The sequence below is a fragment of the Arachis stenosperma genome, chromosome 2 (assembly GCF_014773155.1).
Source record: "Arachis stenosperma cultivar V10309 chromosome 2, arast.V10309.gnm1.PFL2, whole genome shotgun sequence".
Taxonomy (NCBI): Eukaryota; Viridiplantae; Streptophyta; class Magnoliopsida; order Fabales; family Fabaceae; genus Arachis; species Arachis stenosperma.
The window spans coordinates 45,974,228-45,997,441 of NC_080378.1; the positions used below are offsets into that span (position 1 = coordinate 45,974,228).

The 23,214-nt window shown below is 38.8% G+C and overlaps 1 non-coding gene across 1 annotated transcript; it reads right to left on the reverse strand.

The window, feature by feature from the left end:
• Positions 1-10,682: 10,682 nt before the first annotated feature.
• On the reverse strand, positions 10,683-10,790 carry LOC130964366 (small nucleolar RNA R71). Its single transcript, XR_009080463.1, has one exon. It is a non-coding gene; the product is annotated as a small nucleolar RNA R71 (small nucleolar RNA).
• Between the last annotated feature and the right edge of the window lie 12,424 nt (positions 10,791-23,214).

The following is a 23,214-nucleotide window of genomic DNA, read 5'->3' on the forward strand; positions in this document are numbered from 1 at the left end:
TCTTTGAAAGAAAGCATTATCCAAGTACAGGAACTTCTTTACAGAACACAACTCACCAAACTCTGGTTTTCTCTCCTTACTTTCTGAATGAACAGCAAGACTTCTTTTATCTCCTTGCATTTTGCTTGGTTGCTCTCCCTAAGTCAACTTCTTGAGCTTTGAGCTTCACCAACCCACTGTCTCACTTTTTCCCATTAATCCTCATAATGGAAACTAAGCTTCTGACTTCTCTATTTTGACCGAAAGCCACATTATCAGCAGAAAAGGATTTCTTCAATGGTAAACCCAGATCTTGACCATTGAAACACAACTTGGTCCCCAAGACATATTCTCAACTATTGATGCACAGTAGTGAGGAATAGAAATCCTCTTTTCTATATAACCCGAAAAAGAGTGGCAGAGAGTTGAAGATGAAGAGAAGAAAGTGTGATGCAAGTAAAAGGAAATGGGTTACCTTTAACCTAAGCTGGATTTGATTTGAACTTGTTGATTTGACCTCAGCCTTTCTTGCCTAACTTTCTCTTTCTTTCCTCTTCTTTGAATAGCTTAGGAACTAAGCACTTTCTCTTGCTTCTGTGATTTGACATGGTCAGAGAAAAAAGAACGTTGAGTTGGTGAAAGCAAGTGAGAGGGATTTAAAATCAACTTGGGTTTGGATCGGATATCCATTAAGCAACCCGTTTGGCCTATCTGTCTTCTTTCTTTGTTTTTCTTTTGGAATTTCATTGCTTTATAGCTTGCCAGCCTTGTATATTGATTCCATTCAGTTTGGGCTGTTAATTTGAATTTTGGCCTACAATATTTAATAAATAATTAGTAATATGTAATCATTAATAATCAATAATAATTATTTATTTTACCCAAAAATAATGTTTATCATCACTAATTAATTTAATTAATTTCTTAACTCAACAAACTAAATATACCCTAATTCTGGAGAGAAGAAAGAGTTTCTCTCTCAAGAAAATGACCTAAAACATGGTTCTATTCTACTCTTAATTGCTCTTTCCCCTTTATCCTTCTCTAATTTGGTTTAAAATTGTTTTAGAAATGAGTTGGATTGGGCTTGGAAAGCCCTGAAATGGTGACCCACATGTTTATTTTAGTAATTCACGTTCTATCATAACAGTCATGCATACGCATGAGGCATGCGTATAGGCAAATTGGCAAAATTCCAGGTCATGCGTATGCATGAGGCATTCGTATGCATGCGTGCGCAAATTTTCAAAACTTCATTTCTTCATGAATTCTCCACTTTTACATGCTTTTTATTCACTTATTCAAGCCATCCTTGCCTTCTATGCCTGAAATTACTCAACAAAAATATCAAGGAATTGAATGCGATTAAAGTGAATTAAAGCTAGCAATTTGAAAGCCTAAAAGGTATGTTTTCACTCTTAAGCACAATTTAGAAAGAATTTACAAAATCATGCTATTTTAGTGAATAAATGTAGAAAAGGTTGATGAAATCTACTTAATTCAATATAAGATAAACTATAAAATTGTGGTTCATCAACTGGCACCACAGAAAATGCCAGAATCAAAGTGTCCCATGAACCAGAGCATCATCACGATGATAAAGACAGAAGACACCGACGGGATTCTAAACGAACAAGGAGTGAGCACGTGATAATGGGAGTCACCCCATTCACCCAGAGGATCCTAAATGCCAAGCTACTAAAGGGTTTTGACAAACCAACTCTTTTGAAGTATGACGGCACCAAAGACCTCTTAAGAACACCTAATGGCCTTCAAGGTCAGGATGAATTTGGAAGGAGCTGTCGAAGCAAATTTGGTGTAGGTTTTTTCGGTGAACCTGGCCAGCCCAGTAATAAAGTGGTTTAACACTCTCTCGAATGGCTCAATCGCTAGTTTTGACAATATCTCAAGGAAGTTCATGGCACAATTCACTACCAGGATTGCAAAAGTAAAACACCCGATCAGCCTGCTCGGAGTCATGCAACGGCAAGATGAGCCCATGGGGAAGTACCTCGATAGGTTCAAAGATGAGTGCCTAACGGTCGACGGGCTCACAGATTATGTGACTAGCCTTTATCTAACCAATAGACTCATGAATGAAGACTTCCGTAAGTACCTCACAACCAAATCGGTCTGAACAATGCATGAAATCCAGAATGTTGCTAGGGAAAACATAAATGACGAGGAGGTAAACCAGGTCGTGGTAGCCAATAAACTGAAGCATGGGAGCGCGGCACCTCAAAGTAACTCCTCACCTAAAGATACTTCTAAAGAGCACTTCAAATCCACTGCCCCTAGCCGGCCACCCAGGGTGGGAAAGTTCACGAACTACACCCCCTACCGGCTCCAATCACAGAGATCTATCATCAGATAGTAGAGCAAGGCATCCTCCCGAAAGCATGACAATTAAAAGAATGGACAGGCAATAACAAATGCTTGTACCGCGACTATCAGAGAAGATATGAACACTAGACTCAAGATTGCTTCGATCTGAAAGACGTTCTCGTACAGGCCATCCGAGATGGCAAACTCCTCGAGTTTGCCAAAATTATCTGAGACCCTAGGAAAGCCGAAAGAGAAAGATTGCCGAAGCGGGAAGGAGGCAACCCCAGAATGGTGATAAACCCCATTTTTAGGGTTTATCTTGTGCCTAATTTAGAGGGTTTTATCAACTTTTCTCACATTTATTCAATGAAATAGCATGGTTTCATGACTTTCTCCTAATTTGTGCTTAAGTGTGACAATATGTTTTTTTAGGCCCTTAATTGGTTAATTTTAATTCACCTTTTATTCCACTAGATGCCTTGATATGTGTGTTAGTAATTTCAGGTTGAAAAGGCTAGAAATGGATCAAAGGAGTGAAGAGAAAAGCATGCAAAGTAGAGAATTCATGGAAAATCAAGGATTTGGAATGCACATATCGACGTGCGCGCGTCACGCGTGTGCGTGGAGATGAAGTCGCATGGCGACGCGTACGCATCTGTTACGCGTACGCGTGAGAAGAAAATGCCAAGCGACGCGTACGCGTGACCTATGCGTACGCGTCGTAGCTCGTAAGTGACCTCATTAAAGTTAAAATGTTGGGGGCAATTTTTGAGCTTCTCAAGCCCAAATCCAAAGGATTCCATAGACTATTTCATGCAAAATTCAAGATGGGTCAAAGGGAGAGGGAAGAGTGAGAGTTTTTTATCATGTTTTAAGTTAGAATTCTAGAGAGAAGCTATCTCTTCTCTCTAGAATTAGGTTAGATTTAGTTTAATTTCTCTTAGATCTAGGTTTTAATTGTTGACTTCATTTACTTTCCTTTTCAATTTCTTGTTGCTACATCCTTGGTTTCTTAGTTTTATTTGTTATTTCCTTTATTTTGTTATTTTTTCAGCACTCTTGTTTCCTTTCATTTCTTTTAATGCAATTTTTTGTTTTTTGTTTCTTATTGATTAACTGCCTTGTTATTGTTATTTCCTTGTATTTGGTAGTGTTAGATTTTATATTTCTTGTCATTTTATTATGCTTTCCTTTTATGCCTTCCAAGTGTTTGACAAAATGCTTGGCAAGATTTTAGTGTAGATTTTCCTCCTCTAGGCCTGAGTTGAGTAATTGGAGAATCTTGAGTTATCAAACTCTTTTGGTTGACTGATAATTGGAAGTTGCTAGTTGACTTGAATGCCACTAAAACTAGTCTTTCCTTAGGATTTGACTAGGACTTGTAGACTCAAGGTGATTATATCCACTTGACTTTCCTTCATAGTTAGAGGTTAACTAAGTGGGAGCAATGGATAATTTTTGTCACAATTGATGATGATAATGAGGATAGGACTTCTAGTTCTCATTCCTTGCCAAGGGCTTTCTTAGTTATTAGCTTATATCTTTCGCTATTTACATTTCTTGTTTCTTATTTCAAAAACCAAAAAAAAAAAACATTCCATCATAGTCAATAATAAAGCACTTCATTGTAATTCCTAGGGAGAACGACCCGGAATTGATACTCTCAGTTATTTTATTGGGGTTTGTACTTGTGACAAACAAATTAAATTTGATTTGAGGATTCATTGTTGGTTTAGAACTATACTTGCAACGAGAATTCTTTGAGAAATTCTATACCGACAATTTTTCTTACATCAAATTTTGGCACCGTTGTCGGAGAGTTGCAATGGTGCTATGTTATTGGCTATTGTGAATATGTTCATATTGTGAATGGTTTGATTGTTGCTTCATTTTCTAGTTGTAGAATTTTGTTTCTCTTGTTTCCTGTTAGTTTGTATTTTGTTCTATTTTCTTTTGCTATTATGAATTCTCATTACTTTGGCTATGATTGTGGTTACAATTATGTTGTAGGGAATGGAAGCTTCAATGAGGATGTGTGATGGTGTTTTTATGGAAAACGAATTTTCCAAACACATAGATCTAACCGGCAAGTGTACCGGGTCGCATCAAGTAGTAATAACTCACAAGAGTGAGGTCGATCCCACAGGGATTGATGGATCAAGCAACTTTAGTGGGTGATTAGTTTAGTCAAGCTAACATTGAAGTGAATTGTGTGAAGTTGATCAACAGAAAGTAAATTGCAGGAATGATAAAATTGCAAAATCTAAATGGGCAGAAAACTTAAAGAGCAAGAAAGTAAAATAGCTGAAACTTAAATTGCAAGAAAAGTAAATTGCATCAAATGTAAACGGGGCTGGGGTGCTGGAAATTAAATGAAAGCAGTAGATCCAAGCTTAGAACAATTGTAGGGAGATTAAAGTGCTTGAAAGTAAATTAGAAGCAATAGAAACAGAAAGGTAAAAATGCAGATGAAATAAAAGCAGCAGATGTAAACAGCAAGGCAAAATTTCTTGAAGGAGCAAACAGAAATTAAGTTCAGCTTAAGTGCAGAATAAAATTGAAAATCTCAGGAAATCATAGAGACTAGAAAACAAGTCTAGATCTCAAGCCCTTCCTTGATTCAACAGAGAATAATAGAGAAGCAAGCAGTAAAGAGATTTTTGATTCAAATCCTTAATTTCTTGAATTATGCAGAAAATTAACAAGAGAAGTTGCAGATGGAGAATGAAAACAGAATTCCTTCCAATCTCCACCCAAGATTCAAAACAGAAATGAAAACTAAGAGAGAGAGCTCTCAAATCCTAATGCTCCCTAGTGGAGCTTGCCTTCCGTTCCTGCCTCAATTGTACGCCAAATATGGATTGCTATATATCGTTGGAAAGCTCTGAATGTCAGCTTTCCAACGCAACTAAAAGCACATCAATTGGACATCTGTAGCTCAAGTTATAGCCCTTTGAAGGAGGCATGGTCATGCTGTGAGCGCCCAGATTTTACCTTAGCGAAAATTCTTGCTTCCAACCTCACTTTGCATCACGATTCTGCCCTGCCCTTGGCAAGAGCAGGGCAGTGTGTGCTGATTGCCTATTCTCCTTTAATTTGGTAAAGCGTGGCCTAAGGCTCCAATGTGTGCTCCAACTTCAAAGTGTGTCCCAAAGCTCTTTTTTTCTCCTTTTTTTGTGCTTCTTTGCTTCTTTTTCTTCTTATTTCCTACAAGATTTATAAAATTAAAAGATCAAGGAAATATACCAATTAAGTATAAAAGCATTCAATATTTAAGCACAAATCATCAATTTCTTGTATGAAAAAGCATAGAAAAATAGGTATATGATGACATGTCATCACAACACCAAACTTAAACCTTGCTTGTCCCCAAGCAAGAAAAGAATCATGTAATAAAGATTGACAATCCAAGGTAAGAAGAATAGCAACTCAATGTTCATGGTAAGCTACTTTTTTATGCATGCTTCAATCACAAAAGAAATGTAAATGATTGATGCTTCTATCTAGCTCAATTTACGAAATCTTTTTCTTATAATTCTTCCTTGAAACAAGCTTTTGATTTTTTTTTTAGCTTCTCCTTTTGGGTGCTTTGCCCCATGAGTTAATAACAAAGCTACGACTTCTAAATGCTTTGTTTTCAAGTATTACCACTTGATACATAAGCACCACAAGCATTTAATTAGAGGACTTCATTAAGCTCATTTTTCTTTTCTTTTCTTGACTCTCTAATCATTGATGCTCAGAGCCTTGAGCTTTGAGGGAGTGCTTTTGCACTTGAGCCTAGCCTTGACTTCTAAGTGTTTTGTTTTCAAGCATTTGGCTTGATACATAAACACCACAAGCACTTAGCAAATAAATTGCCATTGGTACTCAGAGCCTTCAGCTTTCTCATTCTTTCCCTCTTTCTTTTCTTGCTTTAATTGTATTTGCTTCATCAAGGTTTTCATGATTTCAAAAGATTTCACAAAATGTACTAGATGAAAAACTTCAATTAAATAAAATCCAATGCAATTGAGCAATAATCAATCATACTAGCTTTCCAATACTTGTATGCACATGCTAAATTCTTCTTTAATTCCTTGTTTGTTTATGATCATGATGCTTTTTTGCTTTTGAATTCACAAAACTCAAGTTGGTAGTCATAATGCCATAGCAACATGTTACAAATCAAGATTCAAGCTATGCTTTATTCATACACACATGTGAACAGAAAAGATGAAGACAATCATGCAATTTAAAGTGCTGGAAATAAAGGAGAGGAAAAGGAACTTTACAATCTTGTAGTTCATCTTCATTATTGTTGTCCTTTTTCCTCTATTCTTCCTCTTTCCCTTGCCAAACTTAGAATGCTTGCTCATCCTCAAGCAACAATTAGAACAATGGCTATGGGGCTAAGATGGATCATGAATGTCTTATACAATGAAATGTTAGTAGTACATGTGTTTTAAGCAAGCAAAATGAAAGATAATAATCAAGGCACCAGAGACAGGACATTTTGATTGCAAACATAAGAAGGTGAGCACAATACATTGCATAAAAGATAAGTGGCACACCAAACTTAGTGTGACACTTTCACTTGGAACTGATGCAAGTATCTAGTAGACATGGGAACCAAATTTTTGTTACATAGCAACACCAAACTTAGAATGCAATCATATGTCAATTTATTTGAATACTAAGCAAATGAAACTGTTATATGTTAAGTTCAATCACCAAGCCAAGAATCTGTCATGAATAAAGCTCTCTTGGTAATGTATTAACAAAAACAGTTGAAAAAAGAAAACTTAAAAATAAAGGGGTGACTAAAACAAAGAGAATGCAAACGAACTATCAAAACAAAAGAAAAAATAACAATGTAAAGGCAATATGATTATGCAGACAAGTGATGTTGCTGGATGAGTTGCATAGAAAAATAGGTGGCACACTGATGAGCGGATAATTTGTACGCTTTTTGGCATTGTTTTTAGTATGTTTCTAGTAGGATTTAGTTAGTTTTTAGTATATTTTTATTAGTTTTTAGTTAAAATTCACTTTTCTGGACTTTACTATGAGTTTGTGTGTTTTTCTGTGATTTCAGGTATTTTCTGGCTGAAATTGAGGGACCTGAGCAAAAATCTGATTCAGAGACTGAAAAGGACTGCAGATGCTGTTGGATTCTGACCTCCCTGCACTCGAAGTGGATTTTCTGGAGCTACAGAAGCCCAATTGGCGCACTCTCAACGGCGTTGGAAAGTAGACATCCTGGGCTTTCCAGAATTATATGATAGTCCATACTTTTCTCAAGATTTGATGGCCCAAACCGGCGTTCAAAGTCACCTTCAGAATTCCCAGCGTTAAACGCCGGAACTGGCACCAAAGTGGGAGTTAAACGCCCAAACTGGCACAAAAGCTGGCGTTTAACTCCGAGAAGAGTCTCTACACGAAAATGCTTCAATGCTCAGCCCAAGCACACACCAAGTGGGCCCGGAAGTGGATTTTTATGTCATTTACTCATCTTTGTAATTCTTAAGCTACTAGTTCCCTATAAATAGGACCTTTTGCTATTGTATTTTTTAATCTTTTGATCACTTTAGATCTCTAGATCATCATTGGACGTCTTGTTCTTAGATTATTGGGAGGCTGGCCTCACGCCCATGCCTAGACCTTGTTCTTATGTATTTTCAACGGTGGAGTTTCTACACACCATAGATTAAGGTGTGGAGCTCTGCTGTACCTCGAGTATTAATGCAATTACTATTGTTCTTCTATTCAATTCAGCTTGTTCTTATTCCAAGATATTCATTCGCACTCAAGAACTTGATGAATGTGATGATTATGTGACGCTCATCATCATTCTCACTTATGAACAAGTGACTGACAACCACTTCTGTTCTACAAGCAAACAAGGCTCTAATGTTTATCTCTTGGGTTCTTTAACCGGAATCTTCGTGGTATAAGCTAGAATTGATGGCGGCATTCAAGAGAATCCGGAAGGTCTAAACCTTGTCTGTGGTATTCTGAGTAGGATTCAATGATTGAATGACTGTGACAAGCTTCAAACTCGCGATTGTGGGGCGTTAGTGACAGACGCAAAAGAATCACTGGATTCTATTCCGACATGATCGAGAACCGACAGCTGGATAGCCGTGCCGTGACAGGGTGCGTTGAACATTTCGACTGAGAGGATGGGAGGTAGCCACTGACAACGGTGAAACCCTTGCATACAGCTTGCCATGGAAAGGAGTAAGAAGGATTGGATGAAGACAGTAGGAAAGCAGAGAGACGGAAGGGACAAAGCATCTCCATTTGCTTATCTGAAGTTCTCACCAATGAATTGCATTAGTATCTCTATCTTTATCTTTATGTTTTATTCATCATCTATACCCATTTGAGTCTGCCTGACTAAGATTTACAAGGTGACCATAGCTTGCTTCATACCAACAATCTCCGTGGGATCGACCCTTACTCGCGTAAGGTTTATTACTTGGACGACCCAGTGCACTTGCTGGTTAGTTGTGCGAAGTTGTGTTTATACCATAGTATTGAGCACCAAGTCTTTGGAGCCATTACTAGGGATTATTTGAGTTGTGAAAAGTAGTGATCACAATTTCATGCACCAAGTTTTTGGCGCCGTTGCCGGGGATTGTTTCGAGTATGGACAACTGACAGTTCATCTTGTTGCTTAGATTAGGTATTTTTCTGAGTTCTTAAGAATGAATTCTAGTGTTTCAAGGTGATGATCTTATCATCACCAAAGCTGATTGATTCTCATCAATTTAGCTCTTGAATGCAATGTCCTGCTGAAGCTTGGCTATCCATGTCTAATTCCTTTAGACTGAAGCTTTAGACTAACATTGCATGATTCCTGGAATTCTCATTAAGAATTTTGATACCTTTATTTTCTTTTCCACTTAATTTTCGAAAAAACCAAAAAAAAAAATTACAAAATCATAAAAACCAAAAATATTTTATGTTTCTTGTTTGAGTCCAGTGTCTCATTTTAAGTTTGGTGTCTTGCATGCATTGTTTATTTGATATTGGTTCTATTTTCAAGTCAATAATACAGAGAACTGAAGATTCAGTACATGCAGCAAAGGAATTTTACAGAAAAAGCTGGGCGTTCAAAACGCCCAGTGAAGAAGGAAAAACTGGCGTTTAAACGCCAGCCAGGATACCTGGCTGGGCGTTTAACTCCCAAGAAGGTAGCATTTTGGGCGTTAAACGCCAGAATGGATACCATTCTGGGCGTTTAACGCCAGGATGGCACAAGAGGGAAGATTTTGTTTTCAAATCAATTTTTTTCAAGTTTTCAAAGTTTTTCAAAAAATAAAATCTTTTTCAAATCATATCTTTTCAATCAAATCTTTTTCAAAATCAATTTCTTTCCTTTTTCAAAAATACTTGCTATCATATGTTGCCTTTTCTGTTGAGAGAGGTTTAATGTTTGAATCATATCTTTTCTTGTTAGGCAAGTCATTAATTTTTAAAATCAAATCTTTTTAAAAATTGTTTTCAAATCATATCTTATCATTCATATCTTTTTAAATTCTAATTTCAAAATCCTTTTCAAAAATTACTTGATTTCTTTCCCACTCTTGGTTTTCGAAAATCAATTAAAGTTTTTCAAAATGTTTTTAAAAATCTTTTTAATTTAATTTTCAAAATTTCTTCCCCTCTTCTCACATCCTTCTATTTATGGAGTACCACTCCTCCCCAATGCACAATTCGAGCTCTATCTCACTAAGTTCGAATTCTTCTACCTCTTCCTTCTATTTTTTCTTTTTCTCTGACACCTCAAGGAATCTCTATACTGTGACATAGAGGATTCCATATTTTCTTGTTCTCTTCTCTTTCATATGAGCAGGAGCAAAGACAAAAGCATTCTTGTTGAGGCTGACCCTGAACCTGAAAGGACCTTAAAGCGAAAGCTAAGAGAAGCTAAGGCACAACTCTCTGTAGAGGACCTAACAGAAATCTTCAAAGAAGAAGAACCCACGGCAGCCGAAAACAACAACAATGCCAACAATGCAAGGAAGGTGCTGGGTGACTTTACTGCACCTACTCCCGACTTCTATGGGAGAAGCATCTCTATCCCTGCCATTGGAGCAAACAACTTTGAGCTTAAGCCTCAACTAGTTTCTCTAATGCAACAGAATTGCAAGTTCCATGGACTTCCATTGGAAGATCCCCATCAGTTCTTAGTTGAGTTCTTGCAAATCTGTGACACTGTCAAGACTAATGGGGTTGACCCTGAGGTCTACAGATTTATGCTATTCCCTTTTGCTGTAAGAGACAGAGCTAGGACATGGTTGGACTCACAACCTAAAGAAAGCCTGAACTCTTGGGAAAAGCTAGTCAATGCCTTCTTGGCAAAGTTCTTTCCACCTCAAAAATTGAGTAAGCTTAGAGTGGAAGTCCAAACCTTCAGACAGAAGGAAGGAGAATCCCTCTATGAAGCTTGGGAAAGATACAAACAATTGATCAGAAAGTGTCCCTCTGATATGCTTTCTGAATGGAGCATCATAGGTATTTTCTATGATGGTCTCTCTGAACTGTCCAAGATGTCTTTGGATAGCTCTGCTGGAGGATCTCTTCATCTGAAGAAGACGCCTATAGAAGCTCAAGAGCTAATTGAAATGGTTGCAAATAACCAATTCATGTACACTTCTGAAAGGAATCCTGTGAACAATGGGACAAATCAGAAGAAAGGAGTTCTTGAGATTGATACTCTGAATGCCATACTAGCTCAGAATAAAATATTGACTCAACAAGTCAATTTGATTTCTCAAAGTCTGTCTGGAATACAAAATGCACCAAGCAGTACTAAGGATGCTTCATCTGAAGAAGAAGCTTATGATCCTGAGAACCCTTCAATGGAAGAGGTGAATTACATGGGAGAACCCTATGGAAACACCTATAATTCTTCATGGAGAAATCATCCAAATTTCTCATGGAAGGATCAAGAGAGACCTCAACAAGGTTTCAACAATAATAATGGTGGAAGAAACAGGTTTAGCAATGGCAAGCCTTTTCCATCATCTTCTCAGCAACAGACAGAGAATTCTAAGCAGAACCACTCTGACTTAGCAACCATGGTCTCTAATCTGATCAAAACCACTCAAAGTTTCATGACTGAAACAAGGTCCTCCATTAGAAACTTGGAGGCACAAGTGGGACAGCTGAGTAAGAAAGTTACTGAACTCCCTCCTAGTACTCTTCCGAGCAATACAGAAGAAAATCCAAAAGGAGAGTGCAAGGCCATCAATATGACCAAAATTGGAGAAGAGGAAGAGGAAGTGAACGCCACTGAGGAAGACCTCAGTGGACGTCCACTGGCCTCCAATGAGTTGCTCAATGAGGAACCATGGGAATCTGAGGCTCAAAATGAGACCATAGAGATTCCATTGGACTTACTTCTGCCATTCATGAGCTTTGATGAGTATTCTTCCTCTGAAGAGGATGAATATGTCACTGAAGAGCAAGTTGCTAAATACCTTGGAGTAATCATGAAGCTAAATGACAAGTTATTCAGAAATGAGACTTGGGAGGATGAATCCCCTTTGCTCACCAAAGAACTGGATGACTTGTCTAGGCAGAAATTACCTCAAAAGAGACAAGATCCTGGGAAGTTTTCAATACCTTGTACCATAGGCACCATGACCTTCAAGAAGGCTCTGTGTGACTTAGGGTCAAGTGTAAACCTCATGCCTCTTTTTGTAATGGAGAAGCTAGGGATCTTTGAGGTACAAGATGCAAGAATCTCACTAGAGATGACAGACAATTCAAAGAAACAAGCTTATGGACTTGTAGAGGATGTTCTGGTAAGGGTTGAAGACCATTACATTCCTGCTGATTTCATAGTCCTAGAGACTGGGAAGTGCATGGATGAATCCATCATCCTTGGCAGACCCTTCCTAGCCACAGCAAAGGCTGTGATTGATGTGGACAGAGGTGAGTTGATCATTCAAGTGAATGAAGGATCCTTTGTGTTTAAGGCTCAAGGATATCCCTCTGTCACCATGGAGAGGAAGCATGAAGAGCTTCTCTCAAAGCAGAGTCAAACAGAGCCCCCACAGTCAAACTCTAAGTTTGGTGTTGGGAGGCCACAACCAAACTCTAAGTTTGGTGTTGAACCCCCACATTCAAACTCTAAGTTTGGTGTTGGGAGGTTCCAACATTGCTCTGAGTATCTGTGAGGCTCCATGAGAGCCCTCTGTCAAGCTACTGACATTAAAGAAGCGCTTGTTGGGAGGCAACCCAATGTTATATTTTATCTATTTTCCTTTGTTATTTTATGTTTTTTGTAGGTTGATGATCATGAGAAGTCACAAAATCAATTGAAAAAGCAAAAACAGAATGAAAAACAGGAAGAAAAACAGCACACCCTGGAGGAAGAACCTACTGGCGTTTAAACGCCAGTAAGCCTAGCATATGGGCGTTTAACGCCCAGTCTGGCACCATTCTGGGTGTTTAACGCCAGAAAGGGGCACCAGACTGGCGTTAAATGCCAGAAAAGGGCAAGCACTTGGCATTAAACCCCAAAAATGGGCACCAGCCCGGCGTTTAACGCAAGAATTGGCTCAAAACGCATTTTTGCATGCCATTCGGTGCAGGGATGACTTTTCCTTGACACCTCAGGATCTGTGGACCCCATAGGATCCCCACCACCCTCTTTCTTCTTCACCCATTCACCAATCACCTCAATACCTCTTCCCCAAGAACCCTTCACCTATCAAATCCCATCTTTCTCTTCACCACTCACATCCATCCTTCATAAAACCCCACCTACCTCACCATTCAAATTCAAACCACTTTCCCTCCCAAACCCACCCATAATGGCCGAACCCTACCCCTCACCTCACCCCTATATAAACCCATCTTCACTCCTTCATTTTCACACACCCTAAACACTACTTCTTCCCCCTTTAGCCGAACCACATAGGCTCCTCCATCTCTTCCATTTTCTTCTTCTTCTACTCTATTCTTTCTTCTTTTGCTCGAGGACGAGCAAACCTTTTAAGTTTGGTGTGGTAAAAGCATTGCTTTTTGTTTTTCCATAACCATTTATGGCATCCAAGGCCGGAGAAACCTCTAGAAAGAGGAAAGGGAAGGCAAAAGCTTCCACCTCCGAGTCCTGGGAAATGGAGAGATTCATCTCAAGGGTGCATCAAGACCACTTCTATGAAGTTGTGGCCTTGAAGAAGGTGATCTCCGAGGTCCCTTTCAAACTCAAAAAGAGTGAATATCCGGAGATCCGACATGAGATCCGAAGAAGAGGTTGGGAAGTTCTCACCAACCCCATTCAACAAATCAGAATCTTAATGGTTCAAGAGTTCTATGCCAATGCATGGATAACCAAGAGCCATGATCAAAGTGTGAACCCGAACCCAAAGAATTGGCTTACAATGGTTCGGGGGAAATACTTAGAATTTAGTCCAAAAAATGTGAGGTTGGCATTCAACTTGCCCATGATGCAAGGAGATGAACATCCTTACACAAGAAGGGTCAACTTTAATCAAAGGTTGGACCAAGTCCTCACTGACATTTGTGAAGAGGGCGCCCAATGGAAGAGAGATTCAAGAGGGAAGCCGGTTCAACTGAGAAGGCATGACCTCAAGCCCGTGGCTAGGGGATGGTTGGAGTTTATCCAACGCTCAATCATTCCCACTAGCAACCGGTATGAAGTTACTCTAGACCGGGCCATCATGATCCATAGCATCATGATTGGAGAAGAAGTAGAAGTTCATGAGGTTATAGCCCAAGAACTCTATAAGGTGGCGGACAAGTCCTCTACCTTGGCAAGGTTAGCCTTTCCTCATCTCATTTGTCACCTCTGTTATTCAGTAGGAGTTGACATAGAAGGAGACATCCTTATTGATGAGGACAAGCCCATCACTAAGAAAAGGATGGAGCAAACAAGAGACCCATCTCATCATGAAATCCCTGAGATACCTCAAGGGATGCACTTTCCTCCACAAAACTATTGGGAGCAACTAAATACCTCCCTAGGAGAATTGAGTTCCAACATGGGACAACTAAGGGTGGAGCACCAAGAACATTCCATCCTCCTCCATGAAATTAGAGAAGATCAAAGAATCATGAGAGAGGAGCAACAAAGACAAGGAAGAGACATTGAGGAGCTCAAGCACTCCATAAGACCTTCAAGAGGAAGAACAAGCCGCCATCACTAAGGTGGACCCGTTCTTTATTCTCCTTGTTCTTTATTTTCTTGTTTTTCGAATTTCATGCTTATGTTTATCTATGTTTGTGTCTTATGATCATTAGTGTCTTAGTGTCTATGCCTTAAAGTTATAAATGTCCTATGAATCCATCACCTTTCTTAAGAAAAATGTTCTTAATTGAAAAAGAGAAGAATTGCATGAATTTCAGATTTTATAACAGATTAATTATTTTGATGTGGTGGCAATACTTTTGTCTTCTGAATGTATGCTTAAACAGTGCATATGTCTTTTGAATTTGTGGTTCATGAATGTTAAAATTGTTGGCTCTTGAAAGAATGATGAAAAAGGAGACATGTTACTGAGGATCTGAAAAATCATAAAAATGATTCTTGAAGCAAGAAAAAGTAGTGAATTCAAAAAAAAAAAAACGAAAAAAAAGAGAAATAGAAGAGAAAAAGAAAAAAAGTAAGAAAAAGCCAATAGCCCTTTAAACCAAAAGGCAAGGGTAATAAAAAGGATCCAAGGCTTTGAGCATCAGTGGATAGGAGGGCCTACAGGAATAACATCCTGGCCTAAGCGGCTAAACCAAGCTGTCCCTAACCATGTGCTTGTGGCGTGAAGGTGTCAAGTGAAAACTTGAGACTAAGCGGTTAAAGTCGTGATCCAAGGTAAAAAGAGTGTGCTTAAGAACCCTGGACACCTCTAATTGGGGACTCTAGCAAAGCTGAGTCACAATCTGAAAAGGTTCACCCAATTATGTGTCTGTGGCATGTATGTATCCGGTGGTAATACTGGAAGACAGAGTGCTTTGGGCCACGGCCAAGACTCATTAAGTAGCTGTGTTCAAGAATCATCATACTTAACTAGGAGAATCAATAACACTATCTGGATTCTGAGTTCCAAAAGAAGCCAATCATTCTGAATTTCAAAGGATAGAGTGAGATGCCAAAACTGTTCAGAGGCAAAAAGCTAAAAGCCCCGCTCATCTAATTAATACTGATCTTCATAGATGTTTTTGGAATTCATTGCATATTCTCTTCTTTTTATCTTATTTGATTTTCAGTTGCTTGGGGCAAGCAACAATTTAAGTTTGGTGTTGTGATGAGCGGATAATTTGTACGCTTTTTGGCATTGTTTTTAGTATGTTTCTAGTAGGATTTAGTTAGTTTTTAGTATATTTTTATTAGTTTTTAGTTAAAATTCACTTTTCTGGACTTTACTATGAGTTTGTGTGTTTTTCTGTGATTTCAGGTATTTTCTAGCTGAAATTGAGGGACCTGAGCAAAAATCTGATTCAGAGACTGAAAAGGACTGCAGATGCCGTTGGATTCTGACCTCCCTGTACTCGAAGTGAATTTTCAGGAGCTACAGAAGCCCAATTGGAGCGCTCTCAACGGCGTTGGAAAGTAGACATCCTGGGCTTTCCAGCAATATATGATAGTCCATACTTTGCTCAAGATTTGATGGCCCAAACTGGCGTTCAAAGTCACCTTCAGAATTCCCAGCGTTAAACGCCGGAACTGGCACCAAAGTGGGAGTTAAACGCCCAAACTGGCACAAAAGCTGGCGTTTAACTCCGAGAAGAGTCTCTACACGAAAATGCTTCAATGCTCAGCCCAAGCACACACCAAGTGGGCCCGGAAGTGGATTTTTATGTAATTTACTCATCTTTGTAATTCTTAAGCTACTAGTTCCCTATAAATAGGACCTTTTGCTATTGTATTTTTTAATCTTTTGATCACTTTAGATCTCTAGATCATCTTTGGACGTCTTGTTCTTAGATTATTGGGAGGCTGGCCTCACGCCCATGCCTAGACCTTGTTCTTATGTATTTTCAACGGTGGAGTTTCTACACACCATAGATTAAGGTGTGGAGCTCTGCTGTACCTCGAGTATTAATGCAATTACTATTGTTCTTCTATTCAATTCAGCTTGTTCTTATTCCAAGATATTCATTCGCACTCAAGAACTTGATGAATGTGATGATTATGTGACGCTCATCATCATTCTCACTTATGAACAAGTGACTGACAACCACTTCTGTTCTACAAGCAAACAAGGCTCTAATGTTTATCTCTTGGGTTCTTTAACCGGAATCTTCGTGGTATAAGCTAGAATTGATGGAGGCATTCAAGAGAATCCGGAAGGTTTAAACCTTGTCTGTGGTATTCTGAGTAGGATTCAATGATTGAATGACTGTGACGAGCTTCAAACTCGCGATTGTGGGGCGTTAGTGACAGACGCAAAAGAATCACTGGATTCTATTCCGACATGATCGAGAACCGACAGCTGGATAGCCGTGCCGTGACAGGGTGCGTTGAACATTTCCATTGAGAGGATGGGAGGTAGCCACTGACAATGGTGAAACCCTTGCATACAGCTTGCCATGGAAAGGAGTAAGAAGGATTGGATGAAGACAGTAGGAAAGCAGAGAGACGGAAGGGACAAAGCATCTCCATTCGCTTATCTGAAGTTCTCACCAATGAATTGCATTAGTATCTCTATCTTTATCTTTATGTTTTATTCATCATCTATACCCATTTGAGTCTGCCTGACTAAGATTTACAAGGTGACCATAGCTTGCTTCATACCAACAATCTCCGTGGGATCGACCCTTACTCGCGTAAGGTTTATTACTTGGACGACCCAGTGCACTTGCTGGTTAGTTGTGCGAAGTTGTGTTTATACCATAGTATTGAGCACCAAGTCTTTGGAGCCATTACTAGGGATTATTTGAGTTGTGAAAAGTAGTGATCACAATTTCGTGCACCACACACCAAACTTAGAATCTTGGTGTGTCACTTTCAATTTTTTGATTTGATGCAATCATCCAAAAAGATTGAAAACAATGTGTTGCATGGCAACACCAAACTTAGAATGTAACCATATGCCAATTTATTGAATTTAAACAAAGCAAAGAACGAAAACAAAGTAGAGAAGAGAAATTATACCTACGGTTGGGTTACCTCCCAACAAGTGCTCTTTTAGTGTCATTAGCTTGACATGTTGCTTTTCACTTTCTTCCTCTTCTTCCAGTTTGTTAAGAGGAATGACCTCAAGGGATGAGAAGTTTCAGCTATTGTCCCCTTTCTTGGTTTCCTCTCAGCAAGCTTTCTTTTGAAATTGGCTTGATTGAGCTTGCTTGCTGGTTCAGGGACAGGATTGGTGCTCTTGTTAGTTGCCTTCACTCTTTTGGATTTAATACTTGGTGGTTGTGTGATTGTTGGAGTGATTTCTTCATTAGGAGCCTCTTGCATTAGTGGTTTCATGAGCTCTTCCTCTATGTACTTTTCTGCTTCGGTTGAGTGTGACTTCTCTTGAGTGTCTTCCTTACTTTCTTGCTCCTCCACTCCTTCCCTTGTCACCTCAAGTGCAGTTTCATTTTCAACCACCTCATTCTTCATTGAAAGTTCACTTGATGCAGTGGCCTCTTTATCTTGCTCTTCCACTTTCTCCTTCACATCCATCAATTGGCCTTCATTTTCCTTGCTCAGTGGTTCTAAGCTCCTCCTTGTTTGCTCTAAGGTCCCATTCATCTTATTGAGGATGGTTTCTTTCCAGGATTGGGGTTGTGTGTATCTTTCCACGAGCTTTCTATGTATTTCAATGGCTTGAAGGTAATCCTCATCTGCTGGTTCAAAAGATGAAGGTTGAGAGAAATTTTGGTGACGTGGATGTGTTGTGGTGAAGTTGTGTTGAGGGGTGTGGAATGAGTTGTGTGATTGATGGGATGACTTGTATGGATTTTGGAGGAAACTTTGTGTTGAGGCATAATCAAGTGATGAAGAACTTTCAAATGAGAAACTGGGACGTGAGGGTGGATGCTCTTTCATTCCTTGGTGATACTCCCAGCCACCATTAGAGTAATGACTTGAATCATTTTGTGGTGGTGGGAAGTATCCCATATGATTCTCTTGCTCATCTTGTGTCTCTGAAGCAAATATCCATGAGTTGGAGTGCTCAGAATGTGTATTCTCTTGGTGATATTCCCAGCCATCATTAGATATTGGTGATGGTGGATGATATCCCATAAAATTTTGTTTGACCATAAGATGAGTTGAACTCCATTTGTATTTTGTAAACATCAATGAAATTTGAAATTCATGTCACAGAGAAAGAATTTCTTAGTGAGGCAATAACTCAAACACCTTGGTTTCACTTTAAAGCAGAGAACAAAAATAAAAAAAATGCTTAATCTAGACTTCTCACCCACTTAATCATTGTTGATCTAATCAATCCCCGGCAATGGCGCCAAAAACTTGATGGTGTTTTTATGGAAAACGAATTTTCCAAACACATAGATCTAACCGGCAAGTGTACCGGGTCGCATCAAGTAGTAATAACTCACAAGAGTGAGGTCGATCCCACAGGGATTGATGGATCAAGCAACTTTAGTGGGTGATTAGTTTAGTCAAGCTAACATTGAAGTGAATTGTGTGAAGTTGATCAACAGAAAGTAAATTGCAGGAATGATAAAATTGCAGAATCTAAATGGGCAGAAAACTTAAAGAGCAAGAAAGTAAAATAGCTGAAACTTAAATTGCAAGAAAAGTAAATTGCATCAAATGTAAAGGGGGCTGGGGTGCTGGAAATTAAATGAAAGCAGTAGATCCAAGCTTAGAACAATTGCAGGGAGATTAAAGTGCTTGAAAGTAAATTAGAAGCAATAGAAACAGAAAGGTAAAAATGCAGATGAAATAAAAGCAGCAGATGTAAACAGCAAGGCAAAATTTCTTGAAGGAGCAAACAGAAATTAAGTTCAGCTTAAGTGCAGAATAAAATTGAAAATCTCAGGAAATCATAGAGACTAGAAAACAAGTCTAGATCTCAAGCCCTTCCTTGATTCAACAGAGAATAATAGAGAAGCAAGCAGTAAAGAGATTTTTGATTCAAATCCTTAATTTCTTGAATTATGCAGAAAATTAACAAGAGAAGTTGCAGATGGAGAATGAAAACAGAATTCCTTCCAATCTCCACCCAAGATTCAAAACAGAAATGAAAATTAAGAGAGAGAGCTCTCAAATCCTAATGCTCCCTAGTGGAGCTTGCCTTCCGTTCCTGCCTCAATTGTACGCCAAATATGGATTGCTATATATCGTTGGAAAGCTCTGAATGTCAGCTTTCCAATGCAACTAAAAGCACATCAATTGAACGTCTGTAGCTCAAGTTATAGCCCTTTGAAGGAGGCATGGTCATGCTATGAGCGCCCAGATTTTACCTTAGCAAAAATTCTTGCTTCCAACCTCACTTTGCATCACGATGCTGCCCTGCCCTTGGCAAGAGCAGGGCAGTGTGTGCTGATTGCCTATTCTCCTTTAATTTGGTCATGGGCCACGCTTGTAAAAGCATGGCCTAAGGCTCCAATGTGTGCTCCAACTTCAAAGTGTGTCCCAAAGCTCTTTTTTTCTCCTTTTTTTGTGCTTCTTTGCTTCTTTTTCTTCTTATTTCCTACAAGATTTATAAAATTAAAAGATCAAGGAAATATACCAATTAAGTATAAAAGCATTCAATATTTAAGCACAAATCATCAATTTCTTGTATGAAAGAGCATAGAAAAATAGGTATATGATGACATGTCATCAATGTGCATCAAGGGTGGAACAATCAAAGATGGGAGGAGCCTCAAGGGATTGATCAACCTTCTTGGCAACAACCTCCTCTGATTTTTCATAGGTATAATCCAACTCCTAATGCATATCAACCCAATAGCTATGTGATGAGCGGATAATTTATACGCTTTTTGGCATTGTTTTTAGTATGTTTTTAGTATCTTTTAGTTAGTTTTTAGTATATTTTTATTAGTTTTTAATTAAAATTCACTTTTCTGGACTTTACTATGAGTTTGTGTGTTTTTCTGTGATTTCAGGTATTTTCTGACTGAAATTGAGGGTCCTGAGCAAAAATCTGATCCAGAGACTGAAAAGGACTGCAGATGCTGTTGGATTCTGACCTCCCTGCACTCGAAGTGGATTTTCTGGAGCTACAGAAGCCCAATTGGCGCGCTCTCAACGGCATTGGAAATTAGACATCCTGGGCTTTCCAGCAATATATAATAGTCCATACTTTGCCCAAGATTTGATGGCCCAAACCGGCGCTCAAAGTCACCTACAGAAATTCCAGCGTTAAACGCCGGAACTGGCATAAAATTTGGAGTTAAACGCCCAAACTGGCGTGAAAGCTGGCGTTTAACTCCAGAAAAGGTCTCTACACGAAATTACTTTATTGCTCAGCCCAAGCACACACCAAGTGGGCCCGGAAGTGGATTTTTCTGTCATTTACTCATTTCTGTAAACCTTAGGACACTAGTTTTACTATTAATAGGATCTTTTGACATTGTATCCGTACCTTATGACCTCATAACACTTCTTACACGTTTCTTTCCACAGTATGAGCCTCTAAACCCCATGGTTGGGGGTGAGGAGCTCTGCTGTGTCTTGATGGATTAATGCAATTACTACTGTTTCTTATTCAATCATGCTTGCTTCGATTCTAAGATAATACTTGTTCTTAATCCGGATGAATGTGATGATCTGTGACAATCATCATCATTCTCAACTATGAACATGTGCCTGACAACCACCTCTGTTCTATCTTAGATTGAGTAGTTATCTCTTGGGTTCTTTAATCGGAATCTTCGTGGTATAAGCTAGAACTGATGGCGGCATTCAAGAGAATCCGGAAGGTCTAAACCTTGTCTGTGGTATTCTGAGTAGGATTCAATGACTGGATGACTGTGACGTGCTTCAAACTCCTGAGGGCAGGGCGTTAGTGACAGACGCAAAAGAATCACTGGATTCTATTCCGGCCTGATTGAGAACCGACAGATGATTAGCCTATGCTGTGACAGAGCATCAGGGACGTATTTTCACTGAGAGGATGGGAGGTAGCCACTGACAATGGTGAAACCCTACATACAGCTTGCCATGGAAGGAGCCTTGCGTGTTTGATGAAGAAGACAGTAGGAAAGCAGAGATTCAGAAGATGGAGCATCTCCAAAACCCCAGCCTATTCTCCATTACTGCAAAACAAGTACCTTTTTCATGTTCTTTTGCTTTTTACAATCAATCCTGATAATTTCTGATATCCTGACTAAGATTTACAAGATAACCATAGCTTGCTTCAAGCCGACAATCTCCGTGGGATCGACCCTTGCTCACGCAAGGTATTACTTGGACGACCCAGTGCACTTGCTGGTTAGTTGTGCGGGATTGCAAAAGTGTTATTGCAATTTCGTGCACCAAGTTTTTGGCGCCGTTGCCGGGGATTGTTCGAGTTTGGACAACTGACGGTTTATTTTGTTGCTTAGATTAGGACTGTTTTATTTTTGTTGGTGTAGAGTCTTTTAGTTGAGTCTAGTTTCATATTTTAAGTTTGGTGTCAATTGCATGCTTTTTGTTTTTCTTCTTTTAATTTTCGAATTTGCATGTTCTTAGTCCCTTTTTGATTCATAAAAATTCTAAGTTTGGTGTCCTCTTTGTGTTTTTCCTTTAAAATTTTCGAAAAATTAGTGTTTGATTTTCTAAAGATTTTAAGTTTGGTGTCTCTTTGTGTTTTTCTCTTTCCTCTTTTCAAAAATCAAATCTTTTTCATAAAAGTTTTTCAATCATATCTCCTTAATTGCTGTTTTCAAAATCTTTTTTTTACTAATTGATTCAGTTCTCAATTTGCTTTGATTTCATTTCCCTTTTGATTTTCGATTTTTTTTTATTTTATCTCATTTTAATTTTTTCGGATATTTCAAAAAAAAAAAATAAAAATAAACAAAATTCATCTCTTTGCAATCATTATCATTTCCCTTTTGTCCATTATGGACTCAAGTGGAATTAATCAGTCCAAGAGGACTCTGGGGTCATATGCTAACCCCATTACAGCTGCATATGGGAGTAGCATCTGTACACCTCCCTTCAAAGCAAGCAGCTTTGAGCTAAACCCTCAACTCATTATCATCGTGCAGCAAAATTGCCAGTATTCCGGTCTTCCACAGGAAGAACCTACTGAGTTTCTGGCACAGTTCTTACAAATTGCTGACACAGTACATGATAAAGAGGTGGATCAGGATGTCTACAGACTATTACTGTTTCCATTTGCTGTAAAAGATCAAGCTAAAAGGTGGTTGAATAACCAACCTACAGCAAGCATAAAGACATGGAAACAGTTGTCAGACAAATTCCTGAATCATTTTTACCCTCCAAAGAGGATGACACAGCTAAGGCTGGACATTCAAGGCTTTAAACAAGAGGATAATGAATCCCTTTATAATGCCTGGGAGAGGTATAGAGGTATGCTAAGGAAATGCCCCTCTGAAATGTTTTCAGAGTGGGTACAGTTAGATATTTTCTACTATGGGCTTACAGAAAAAGCTCAGATGTCTTTAGACCACTCAGCTGGTGGATCTATACACATGAGGAAGACAATTGAAGAAGCTCAAGAGCTCATAGACACTGTTGCTAGAAACCAATACCTATATTCTAGCAATGAGTTCGTTCCAAAGGAGGAAGTCATGGCATTAGTCACTGACCCTAATCCTCAAGAACAGATGAATGAGCTTAATCAACAACTACTCCTGATGACAGAACAGTTAGCAGAATTTAAAGAGATGCTCTATGAAACTAAAGTTGCTAATAAGAGCATAGAACTACAGTTGAATCAAGCAAAACAACAAATATCTAAACAGATAACAGAGGAGTGTCAAGCAGTTCAATTGAGGAGTGGGAAGACCTTGAATAACACTGCTCAAAAGAGCAAAAAG